Raw genomic sequence first — 12,753 nt, forward strand, 5'->3', positions numbered from 1 at the left:
CCCAACTTTTTGCCTTCAATCCTTGTGTTTTTGCTGACTTCATTTTTGCCTGCCTTTGGACTCTGCCCACTTTACCACTGCTAATCAATGCTAAAGTGCTTGTGCTTTCTCCCTAAAATATGGTGTAATTGGCTTCCACCGAACTGGCCCATTTCATTTACTTGAAAGTCCTCAATAAAGTGGTACTGCCTGGACCCAGGGCCTGTACATTACATTCTAAAAGTGGGCCTGCAGCACTTATTGTGCCACATACATATGTAGTCCTTTTAAACATGTCTCAGCTCTTCCACCGAAGTCTGTTGAATTTTAAACTACCAATTTAATAGATTTCAGTCACCCATAAATTATGCCCTAAACAGCTCACAGGGCAGGGCGCAGTGTATTTAAAAAGTTGAACATACACTTTTAAGTTTTACATGTCCTGGTAGTGAAAGAAATTCTAAAATAATTTTCCTCTACTGGGAGGTCTACCTCTCACGCAAGATAACATTGGGTTACCGTATTTCATTTAATTTAATAAGTGATACGTTTAATTGGGAGTAGGTAGGAATGTCAAGTTTGGTGTCTACAGATTTGTAATGTAAGACATTCTTTAATGCTAAAGTAGGATTTTAAGTCACATTTCTGAAAATGCAATTTTAAAAAATTGGTATTTTTATGTCTCAACCATTTGGTGCCTACAGACTGCATCCTAGGTCACATGACTAGGTAGAGCAGGAAGTTGGTCTTTGTGTATTTCACTCAGACAGTGAGACAATGGAATAGAAGTTGGCAGGATGGGACATCTCATTCAGGATGGGGTGAAGGAGCTGTCATCTACCACACTTGCCAATCACAAAGACTCTGCCTCAGCACACTCACAAAGGGTTTCACACTAGCCTTTTGTGCCCCCAGACAAACTGGGGCCAAAGCAGGAAGGAAGGAAATCTCAGGCAACTCTGTAGGCATACTTATACCTGGTGCCCACTTCAAAGTGGGAACCAGGTTTAAGTAGTGAAGCCTCACACCCAACTCTTCAGATCACTTCTGGACCTGTGGAAGACTCCGAAGAAGGACTTCTGTGCAACTCTACTGTGCGAACAACTGCCTTGCTGCCCAAATGAGAAGAATTGAACCTGTACCTTGAACCCAGGACCACCAGATTGACTCCAAGAGCAAGTTGCATGGACTCCTGATCAGAGCCTCAGGGACAGAAAAGGCTCAGAAAAGGCTCCAACCATCCACCCTGTGCCTGAGCTCTGCCTGCTGTGAGACCTAACCCCCTAGAGGTGCCGCTCCAGTCCTGGACTCTTGGAATTGGGGCCAGCTGTGGTCTCATCAGAACAAATGCAGTTTGACGCAAACCTGTCACAACTCTTCGTATGCCTCATTGGAACCCCAGTGGAGCATCAAATCCTGATCGCAGTCTGCACAACTCATCAGAACCGCAGCAACGTGACACAGCCTCATAAAAACCCGCATCACAGCCCTCACAGCTCATCGGAATCACAGTTGTGTGGGGCATCCTCAATGTGGACCTTGCATCGCTACTAGGGTCTGCCACTGCATGGCACAATGGTCCTCAAAAGTCTGGTGAAACTACATAACAATAGGTGGTGCTTTGTGCTTTTGAGTACTATTTTTCCCTAAATCTATAAAAATTGCTTATGTCCAGTTCCACTAATTGCATTTTTTCGCTTTGTTGTCAAATAATCTAATAAATGTCTATTGGTGTGGGATTTTTCTTATGTTGTATTTTTATTTTTTTAACTGTTTGTGTGCTGAAAAAATACTTTAAACATTGCCTTTATGCTAAGCCTGATTGGGTTTGTGCTAAGTACCACAGGGTTACCTACAGGTTAATTTGCGATCTGCTTCTGTTTCACTCTGACAGGAATTGTGGTTGCTGCTTGAGCAGAGTTCCACCCCATAAACCAGCAACCACATTTCCTACACTTAGCATGAGACTTCAATGTAGAGATGAAAGATGGGAACAAATGCAAGCCCTCCTGCTAAGACCTAGAACGAGACCAGCCACATAGGTTTGTATAATCTAAAGTCTACGAGCCAGGTAATGTGTCATCCCTACTAACAATGAGCTACAATTAACCAGTCTTGACATAATTATAGTCTGAACTAGGGGTTTCCTGAGAGAGGAAAGGTAGAGTGGGAGCATCTTCTTTAGTAATTTGATGAATAGTAAGCACAAGGAGGTACGTTTATCGACATGAACCTTAAAGCTGAATTATTTTGAACATAACTCCAAAATCATAGGCACTTCTAAAGAGAGCATCGGATGAAGTGACTGCAGTCCTACTGAAAAGTAAAATCTAATTATTGTTGGACTTTAAGCAAAGAAAATTTGAGTCCATCTAAGACATTTTTTAAAGTGTAGTTGATGGCATTTCACATCCTCAGTCAATTATGTAGTTATCTGGGAATCAAATGCATAAACATAAAAAGTTAGTCCCATAAACCATTGCAGCTGTGCCAATGACGCCACATAGATTTTAAATAGGTAAGAGGTTTACTGCCTGACGAGCATAGATCAGAGAGCTTACTTGTGACCACCCAGGTTGTTTAGCTTCTAAAGTTGGTCTGTTAGACAATATATATATATTTGTGCACTCAAGTTCAAGTTCAAGTTATAAACTTTATTCGATTGTTCATAAAAACATCATAAAAGTATACAGAATAAAAAAGAGGCACTTATGAGTTAGTACAAAATCGAGGAATACAATACATAAAAGTACTCAAATAAGTAAGAACATGGACTAGTAGCAAGGATTTGGACCAACACTAAAAAACCATGCTTTTTCTGGCCCATACTGATTTTAGAATAAAGGTTGCGATAAAAAAAACAGATATCTGGGGTGGCAAGTGCAAAAAGAAATCTCATAGCATTAGCAGTTGTGGACATAGAATATTTCTTAAACAATGGTTTGAGGTAGAAAATACGCAAAGATTTATACAAAGGGCATATTAACATGAAGTGCAACGTGCTTTGTTTAGTAATTCCGTCACACGGACAAGGGGTGGCAGAGTATATTTTCATCTTCGGAAATGCCACCAGATTATGCACAATACCTAATCTCAGCCTCGTTAATACATATTGGTGAGGCTGTCTAGTGATAATTTTTAGATACATAGGAATCCCAGTCCCTTCTTCCTTGTTTAAAAAATAGAAAGCATGGGTAGAATAATCACTAGATTGTTCTTTACGTCTGTTATTTTAATGCCTCAAAAAAACTCCTTTAACCTCAAGCTTCGGTAAAACAGTAGCACACCTGGGGTCATCATGAACATCCAGATCAAAAAGTTCCTTAAAAGATGAAATGACATATTTTAGCCACGGAATCTGAAGGACATTGTCCAGGCGTAAACAGTCTTGAATTATTCCCCTGGTGAAGCCAGTTTCATCCTTTGTCCAGATAGACCTCCAGGCCATTAAGGGCCTCAATCCGGTTAAGTAAGTTATATAATCTAACCCTAGCTCTTTATGGGTCAGTTCAATGGATGCCGAAGATGGAAGGCAGAGGAGTCTCTTAAGAAATAAATTTTCCAATATTTGCAAATCCCTTTGAGGCCTGTGTCCCCAAACCCCTGAGCCGTAAAGGGCAATAGATGCACACCTATGTCGATAAACATTCAACATATCTGGTATGCCGTGGCTTCCTAATTTGGCAGCAAAACGAAATACACTTAAGGAAGCCTTGCCCATCCTAGCTTTAACATTATGTTGTTCTGGGGCCCAAGATCCGCCATTATTAAAAGTGATGCCCAAATAACAAACGTTATTCACAACCTCAATACGGTTTTCCTTAAAATAGAATGATTTAAGATTATTCACCTTTTTTCCACAAGCCTTTAGGTTTTAGAATTATTAATTTTTAATTTCTTCCCCTGTATAAATTCATAAAAACTATTCATAAGTTTCTTGAGGCCTATGGGGGTTCTCGAGAGTAAGATGGTATCATCTGCATAAAGCAGCACCGGGATTGGTTGTCCCTCGACTTGCGGGGCATCAGCTTGCACGTTTTTCAGTTCATACTCCATCGAGTTTATAAACAAGGAAAAATGTAGCGGAGCCAGGACACAACCCTGTCTAATGCCGGATTTTACCCTGATCTTCCTCGTGCACTCACCCTCTTGACCATAGCGAATCTGGGCTGATAGATTATTATAAAGTCTTGCCAAAAAATGGATTATCGCTGGCGGAGCACCCATTTCGAGTAAGGTTGTCCACAGCAAAGTGTGGTCAACCAGACCGAAGGCACTAGAGAGGTCCGCAAAACAAAGGAACAAAGAACCCTGTTTTGCTCTGGTGTATTTTCCTATTATAAGGTCTAGGTTGATACACTGCTCAATAGTGCCGAGGCCCTTCCTAAAACCATATTGGGAAACTGCAAGGATATTATTGGTTTCAGCCCACTCCTCCAAGCGTAGCAATAAGACCCTGCTCATGATCTTTAACGAGGAATCCAGGAGGGAGATAGGGCGGTAGTTCTTAGCCTCTCCTCTATCTCCCTTCTTATAAATTGGCAGGATTATGGATTCGCTCCAGGTAGGAGGGGTGGTAGCGTTAAATGCGGCATTAAACACTTGGGTCAATAGGGGGCTCCACAAGGCCAGATCTGTTTTGTATAGATCGACCGGCACCCCATCCGGTCCTGGGGCTTTCCCTCCTTTACTATTTCGAATTGCCATGCCGACTTCTTGAAGGGTAATCCCCAATGATTGATTGGATATGGTAAAGTTAACACTAGAGCTATCCTGGGCCTTACAGGTTGGGTCAAAGATCCCGGTAAAATATGGGACCCAGCTATCCTCGCTAACTTCGGCGGTTAAAACTGGGAACTCCTCCTTCTGGAGGAAAGGGCTATTGACAGTGCTCCAGAATAGCTTACAATCCCGTAGCGCTGCCGCCTTGGTCAGATCCTCCCAGGCTTGTTCTCTTAGTTCCTGTTTCCTACGCTTCAGCTCGTGTTTATAAGTAGCCCTCAAAAGTATTACAACATCCCTATCTCTCGGAAGATTAGATAGAGCCCTTTTAAGGTCTTTTAGCGCAGAAGTACAGGCTTTATCAAACCAGCCTAGCGTGGCCCGCTTGGTTATACCCTTGGTGATGGTGAGAGACTTTTTAATTATGTCACCGAGTTCTTCGAAGTCGGCTATAATACAACTTGGGGCGGCATCATCTTCGAGAAAGCGAAGTAGCACTTCGGGGCATGCGTCCACAATTTTCCTTAGTAATTTATCGGAATTATTTCCACACCATTTAATCCGGATGCCATTTTGCCTACATGGTATAATCTCATCAACAATTCTACCGTCACGACGGGTCATAGGACCCCAGATGAGAATTGACAAAGTAATGGCATTGTGGTCACTAATTCCAAAATCCACAATAATGGGGACCGTACAAAGGGGGACCATCTGTGTTGATATCAGCAAGTGGTCAATAACAGATGCAGAATTTCTCCCTGTAAAAGTCGGAACAATATTACCCTTATTATCCAGAGCAGGTTGATGGATAACCAAATTGAGTTTTAACAAGTGGGTATTAAGGGAGTCGCCATAAATGGTATGGGTGTGTGGAATTTTAGTTTGTGTACTAAACATTATCTACGCCATCTTGCAGATTCACGTATGGACGTACACGACAGCCATTTTAGGTACCATGGTCTCCCTGTTCACGATCGCCCGTCAGCACACTTCCCTGAACCTTGCAAGCCTTCCCCGCGCCTCCTGGCTGCCCCCGTGCTCACATGCACAAGTCATGAACCCCCCCCCCCCCATGACTCTGTCTCAGGGAATCACACCCCGCGCCTGACCAACACCTCCTTTCCGTCCATGAATACCCCTCCTTTGATGACCCCTTCCTCTGAGCCCGACTGCCTGTACGAACCGCTGGTCATCCCTTAGCCCGAGGATACAGTTTATTGCCCACTACTGTATGCACTCGCCTCTCCTGAAAGAGACCTCTATTGATCATGACGTCCCACCCCCTGAGATTCGATCAGGCGCACACATTCCAAAGGAATCGGCAGAACATTCAGCTGCGTGATAACCCCCTCCCAATCATATGAGGGGAAAGGGCTTCTAATGTTGTCATGTGTTGGAATGGGCCGGAACTGGGGGGGTGCCGGGGATGTCGTTCTCATACTTCACAATGCCATTGTTGTAATAAAGAGCGTTCACATGTCTTAACCCAGGGGGATAAAAGACCAGGTCTCAGAGAGGTTGAGAGAGCACCTCGAGACGATACCTTGTTGTCTGATCTGATGTTTTCTACTCCGACGGAATAAACTTGTTTCCTGTCTTCCTGTCTCCAGCGCCTGCCTCTTTATTGAATAACTTCGTATGGTATTACAGGCGTTTTACGCCGGGCAAATTTAACTTAGGAAACATCTACTGAAAGCGCCTGACCATTTTGAATTGATCTTTAACAATTGGCGTCCCAAACGCGGGGCCCATCAGCGACACGTGGATCCAGTGGGAGAGGTCCCGACGACAGAGTGAACAACTGCAACGATCGGGAGAGCTCCTGTCCGATAGACCCTCGTCTGACAGCCGATCATCTGAACTTCACTGATTCCGAGCTGACCTCTCCCGAGTGATCTACGGTCCTGACTGGGAACCACCAGGAGTGCCGCGATAGCAACAAGAGAATAGAGGACAATCGGGCGCTGGAAGCGGAAGACGAGAAACTGTCCATGCGGTCCGGGTAAGGTCGTGACACACGACAAATTGCGAAATTGATTGATTGATTGTTTGAAAATACTAGTATTACTTATTGACTGTTTCTGAGAAATTCTCTATTTGCAAACAAGTACAGAATCGCCATACTCTGTTTAGTCTTTGCAGATAGTGAAGGGTAGGCAACGCAAGCCTTTAACACGTCGTGCCTATTTTTCTCCTCATTGATTGATTGAATCGAGCATTGAATTGTTCGAAGTTGGTTCTCTTAAGGATCTTCTCTGCCTACAAACGGGAAAGAATAGGAATATTCTCTCTCCCTTTGCAGATAGCGAAGGGTAGGCAACGCAAGCCTTTAACACGTCGTGCCTATTTCATTCCTCATTGATTGATTGTTTGTCCAAACATTGACTGTTTGGAATTGGTTCTTTCTGGAGGTATTCTCTGTTTGCAAATAGCGTAGAATAGAATATTCTGTCCAGTCTTTGCAAATAGTGAAAAGATAGGTAGTGCAGGCTTTTGCCCCCATTGTAATCCGTCATGCCTATCTTCTCCCCATTGGTTAATAGTTGGGTCAACCCGGACCGCTTATTAGAGATGAACCATCCAGCTCCACTGGAAGGCACCCCTAATAAGGACATGTTTACTAAGCAAGGACTAGTCGCTATAGCTGATAGTAAGTTATGGCATAAATATACAAAAAAGGATCCTGAAAGTCAGTGGCCATTGATAGGTTCTTTTGATGAAAATAAAATAAAAACACTAGAAACAGCTGTAAAAATAAACAAGGCAACGCCCACTATGCTCGATAGTATTGGCATGTGGCGCAAAGAAGCAGAACATCGAAGGAAAAGAGAAGAAGCAAAAATAGTGAAAGAGTTACGAAAAGCAGGCCATCTGGCCGCAAAAGAATTAGATGAAGAAATAAGAAGAAGAGAGGAAGTTAAACAAACGCAAGAATCAGGACTGGCAGGCCAATGCCCTGTCAGGACCACCTCTGCGCTCTACCCGAAGATGCCCTCCAAACAGCGGGCAAATGACGAGTTACTGCTCGGTCCTCCAATTATCTACATGCCTCCTCCTTATGCTCCCAGCCAGCCTCTAGCACAACACTCACCAGTTCAAAGTGCAGGTGTGGGTGACCCTAGCGCTAGTGCCCCGGCTCTTACGGCCTTCGCACCAGCCGCATTGGTAACAACAGCAGATGAACATGAGACTAGCAGGCACCTAACAGCCAGACCAAATAGGTTGAGCAAAGATGAGCGGGATGGAATCGACAAGATAGCAAAAACATTGGTAGAACGGAAGGAGAGCAAAGAATATACGATGAATATGCACAATTCACATGCCGGTAGTCACAGACGGCATTTCATTTTACGGTTCAGCTACCACACCCTGAACGCATATGAGGATAGGTACCAGAATAAGGGTCCTGCTAAATTGACGGCTCTATATAGAAGGGTCGATGTTGAAGATGGAACTGAGAGCGATGTGACGGACCTCTTCATGCAAACGCTTGAGGTCTTCCGCCACCTCGCGGAACAGAAACCAGAGGTCAAGATCACAGTCCCTGAGACGATTGAGTCCTCATTAGAAGCAGCCAACACGATGATGCCTATCAGAGAAGCCGCTCCCTATTGGGTTCCCCCAAGAGGTCAGGGAACAAACGATGATATCAACCACGCAGATGCAAAAGGGAGGGTTGTGTACAACTGGGTTTACCAACCATGGGATCGGCAAGATATTTTAACTTTTAGGCAAACCCTGCCCGATCTACGAAAGAACCCTACAGCATTTTATACAGAACTAGGCACAGCCTTGGGCTCAACCATAATGACTCTATCAGACATTGATTTGTTTTTCGGGTTGTGTCTGCCGGCTGATGTGTGGAAGCAAATCCGGAAAGCCGACCACACAGACCTGTTCGGACACACCTGGAAACAACTCGATGACCTAGATAGGCAGCGAGAGCCCGGAAAGAAACCTGTAAAAGACATACTGGAACTCCCCGACAAAATAGTACAGAAGCTAAAGACGTTGATCCCAGAAAAGAAGGTAGACTGGTCGGTAGTCACGGCTTGTCGTCAGAAACCTCAGGAAGATGTATCAGAATATTTCTCCCGATTTGAAACAGTGTTCTCCGACTACAGTGGCCAAGACATGACCACCGCAACCGGACAACACCTATTCGTGCAAAACTACGTAAAAGGGCTATCGCAAGAGGTCTCCCAGAAGTTACAGACGAGTGAGAGTAGTTGGGGAGCCTCCAAACCTGCAGCTATCCTTCAGATGGCTCAGTATTATGAACACCAAAAGAACGAGAACGAGAGGGCGAATGAGAAAAAGAAAAAGGACTTAAAGGAACGAGTGATGATTGCTCAAGTGCATGAAGTGACTACAGGAAGGGAACGATATAGGGGAAACTACCAGTCGAATGCCCCTAGGAATTCGGCCCCTAGAGATAGCAACCCCACACCTGGCGCTCCACGAACCGACCTCGATGAGAACCAGTGTGCATTTTGCAAAGATTTTGGGCATTGGAAGTCTCAATGCCTGGCCCTTCGGGAAATGATTAAAAATAAAGAAACAAGGGACATGACAAATGGCTCCAAAACTGGAGGGTAGGGACGAGGGCAGACCCGCGACACCACCAATGACCGATCTGGCAGACCAAACACATTTGACCGCCCCCGACAGAATCAGTGCCAACAGTCCGACTGCAACAATGCTCACGACTCTGCATAGGACTGCCAGGGGCAAGGGAGAGATCCAGTCGAGCTCTGTGTTGACCAGCAAGGTCCTTACGTCACTGCTAAGGTCCTGGGTACAAAGTCTCCATTCTTGGTAGACACTGGAGCGACACATAGTGTATTATCAAAACGACTGATTCCAAGGGCACCCTTGTCTGGCTCACACATTACCTCGATAGGTTTCGATGGAACGCCCTCCACTAATCCCCTGTCTGTACCTATCTCCTTTGACCTAGGAAACAATCCCACTGACACAACATTTCTGCTCTCCTCCAACTCCCCTGATGCCATTATGGGTATTGATTTACTGAAACATTTCCGAGCTACTATTAGGTGTTCCCCGGATGGAGTCCGAGTCATCCTGTACGACAACCCGAGCATGTCCAGACCCTACCCCGCACGACATATGTACGCCATAACAGATGCTGACCTATCCTTGCTCGATACCCTACCCCTGTACCTATGGGCCAGAAACGACTCGGATGTAGGACGGATGATGATCGATCCTGTACACATAACTGTTCGACCAGATGCAATACTCCCGAAACTCCCACAGTACCGGATATCGCCCGAAGGCGAGAAGGCATTGGTAGCAATTATTCAGTCCTTGGTAGATGCAGGAGTGGTAGAGGAAGTGGTTAGTAATGTCTGCAATAGCCCTATCCTACCCATTGTTAAGAAGCAAGGTGAGGGAGATGAGAAAGCGTACCGCTTCATCATCGACCTGCGAGAAGTCAACAAAGTGGTGGTACCACAGTACCCCGTAGTCTCAGACATAGCCACCATCCTGACTCTCATCCCGTCCACTGCCACCACCTTCACCGTTATTGATCTTAAAAATGCATTTTTCTCTATCCCCATCCATCCGGACAGCCGTTATCTCTTCGGCTTCACTTTAAAAAACCGTTCATACCGATTTTGTAGAGCTCCCCAGGGCTACACTGAAAGTCCCAGCATTTACAGCCAGGCCCTCAAAAGACAGCTGGACACCGTCCAGCTACCAGATGGAGTGGTGTTGATCCAATATGTTGACGATATCCTTTTGGCGGCCGACACCACTCCACTTGCAATCACAGCCACTATCCAACTCTTGCACTTTCTTGCGGAGAATGGCCACAAAGTCTCCAAAAAGAAACTGCAGTTCTGCCAGCCCCAAGTAACATACTTAGGCCATCTCCTGTCCAAAGAAGGGAGGAAACTTACGCCCGACCGAATCCAAACCATCCTAGACACCCCCATTCCAAAAACACAGAAGCAAGTCCGTTCATTAGTGGGCCTTACTTCTTTCTGCCGACAATGGTTACCAAATTTCAGCCTCATTATAAAACCCCTACTTTCCCTGTTGGCCAAAGATGTTCCGTTCCCACTCCCGTGGACTCCCGAATGCCAAGCATCCTTTAAGGAGTTGCGGGATGCCCTTTGCTCGGCACCCGTTCTAGGAACACCAGATTACTCCAAGCCCTTCTCCCTCTTCACTCACGAAAGGGAGGGATGCGCATTGTCTGTTCTAACTCAGCCCATCGGCGCCAAACAACGCCCTTGTGCCTACTTCTCTGCCACTCTTGATCCAGTCGCCAGAGCTCTACCTGCCTGCCTTCGAGCAGTAGCCGCTGCTGCTGTCTCTATCCGCCAGAGTGAGGGAATTGTGCTTTCAAACTCCCTCACGGTATTAGTGCCCCATGCAGTTGACATCCTTTTGAACCAGACTAAGACTCAACACCTGACTAGCGCACGACTAACAGGGTACAAATTGACTCTACTTGCACCCCACATCACCCTGACGAGATGCACGACATTAAACCCTGCAACACTGTTACCCTTGCCCGAAAATGACCCCGATGTGCCCCCTATACACGACTGTGTGACCCTCACGGACGAACAGACCAGGAGTAGAATTGACCTCCGAGACATTGCTTTCACAGATCCTGATGGAGAACTATGGGTAGATGGCTCTTGTATCAAACTCCCAGACGGCACCACTTCTGCTGCCTATGCGGTGACGACAGCTCGAACAGTAGTTGAAACAGCTCGCATCACACAACGATCCGCACAGGCAGCCGAGCTAATTGCCCTCACACGCGCATGTATCATAGCAGCAGGAACCACGGCAAACATTTACACGGACAGCCAGTACGCCTTCAGGGTGGTTCATAATTTTGGGCTCCTATGGAGGGAAAGGGGATTCCTGACGTCCCACGGTACGCCCATCCTTCACGGAGATTTAGTCTCCGCCCTGATTGAAGCAGTTCTTCTCCCCAAATGATTAGCAGTGATCAAATGCCAAGCACACAAGAAGGTGACAGACCTAGTCGGACAGGGAAACGCACTGGCCGACACCACTGCCCGAACCACAGCTGAGAATAGGACAACGACACGCATGTATGTGACCAGGTCACAAGCAGAAAAATGGACCGACGCTAGGGAAGCAATCAGGGACATCCAATCGGCCAGCACACCACACGAACTGACTGAGTGGGCGCGGGTGGGTCTAAGGTACGATGAGGACTGCTGGCGGACAAAAGACACGAACAAATGGTTGCTGCCTGATGCATACTTGATCCCCATACTGACCATGGCACACTCCCCTGCACACATAGGTTCTGCCCCCATGGTTGAACTCATCTCCAGAGTCTGGCACAACAACAAGATCCCCGACTCAGCCAAACGCCTGGTCCAGCAGTGCCTTATCTGCCTACAACACAACCCCGGGAAAGGAACTGTGGTACCCCGGGGAGGGTTTGGGATCCCCGACCACCCCTTTGAGGTCCTTCAGATGGATTACATCCAATTAGAGAGGTGCCAAGGCTTGAAGTACGTATTGGTCATTGTATGTGCCTTCAGCAAATGGGTGGAAGCCTATCCGACCCGTGATAACACTGCCATAACTACTGCCAAAGTACTACTGAAAGAGTTTTTCCCTCGCTACGGCCTTTGTCGAATTCTATGGAGCGACAATGGCCCCCACTTCGTAGCTGAAGTTATCCAACTAATCCTGAAGAGGTTGGGGGTAAAACAGAGGTTCCACGCAGTCTTCCACCCCCAATCTGCTGGCCTGGTTGAACGACACAACGCTACACTGAAACTGAAACTGTCAAAAATAGTGGCCACCACAGGACTTAAGTGGCCAGATGCCCTTCCACTGGCATTACTATCGATGCGCTCCACTCCCACTAAGCACCACTTGACCCCCTACGAAGTTGTGTTTGGGCGGCCTATGAACCTCTGGACTGCCCCCAAACCGACCTCCATTCACGACGTCCCCGACGTCCTGCTGTCAGATTATTTATGCAAATTAACTAAAACATTGTCTGTCATTCATCAACAG

This window comes from Lissotriton helveticus, chromosome 7 (assembly GCF_964261635.1).
Source record: "Lissotriton helveticus chromosome 7, aLisHel1.1, whole genome shotgun sequence".
In the NCBI taxonomy this organism is placed as follows: domain Eukaryota; kingdom Metazoa; phylum Chordata; class Amphibia; order Caudata; family Salamandridae; genus Lissotriton; species Lissotriton helveticus.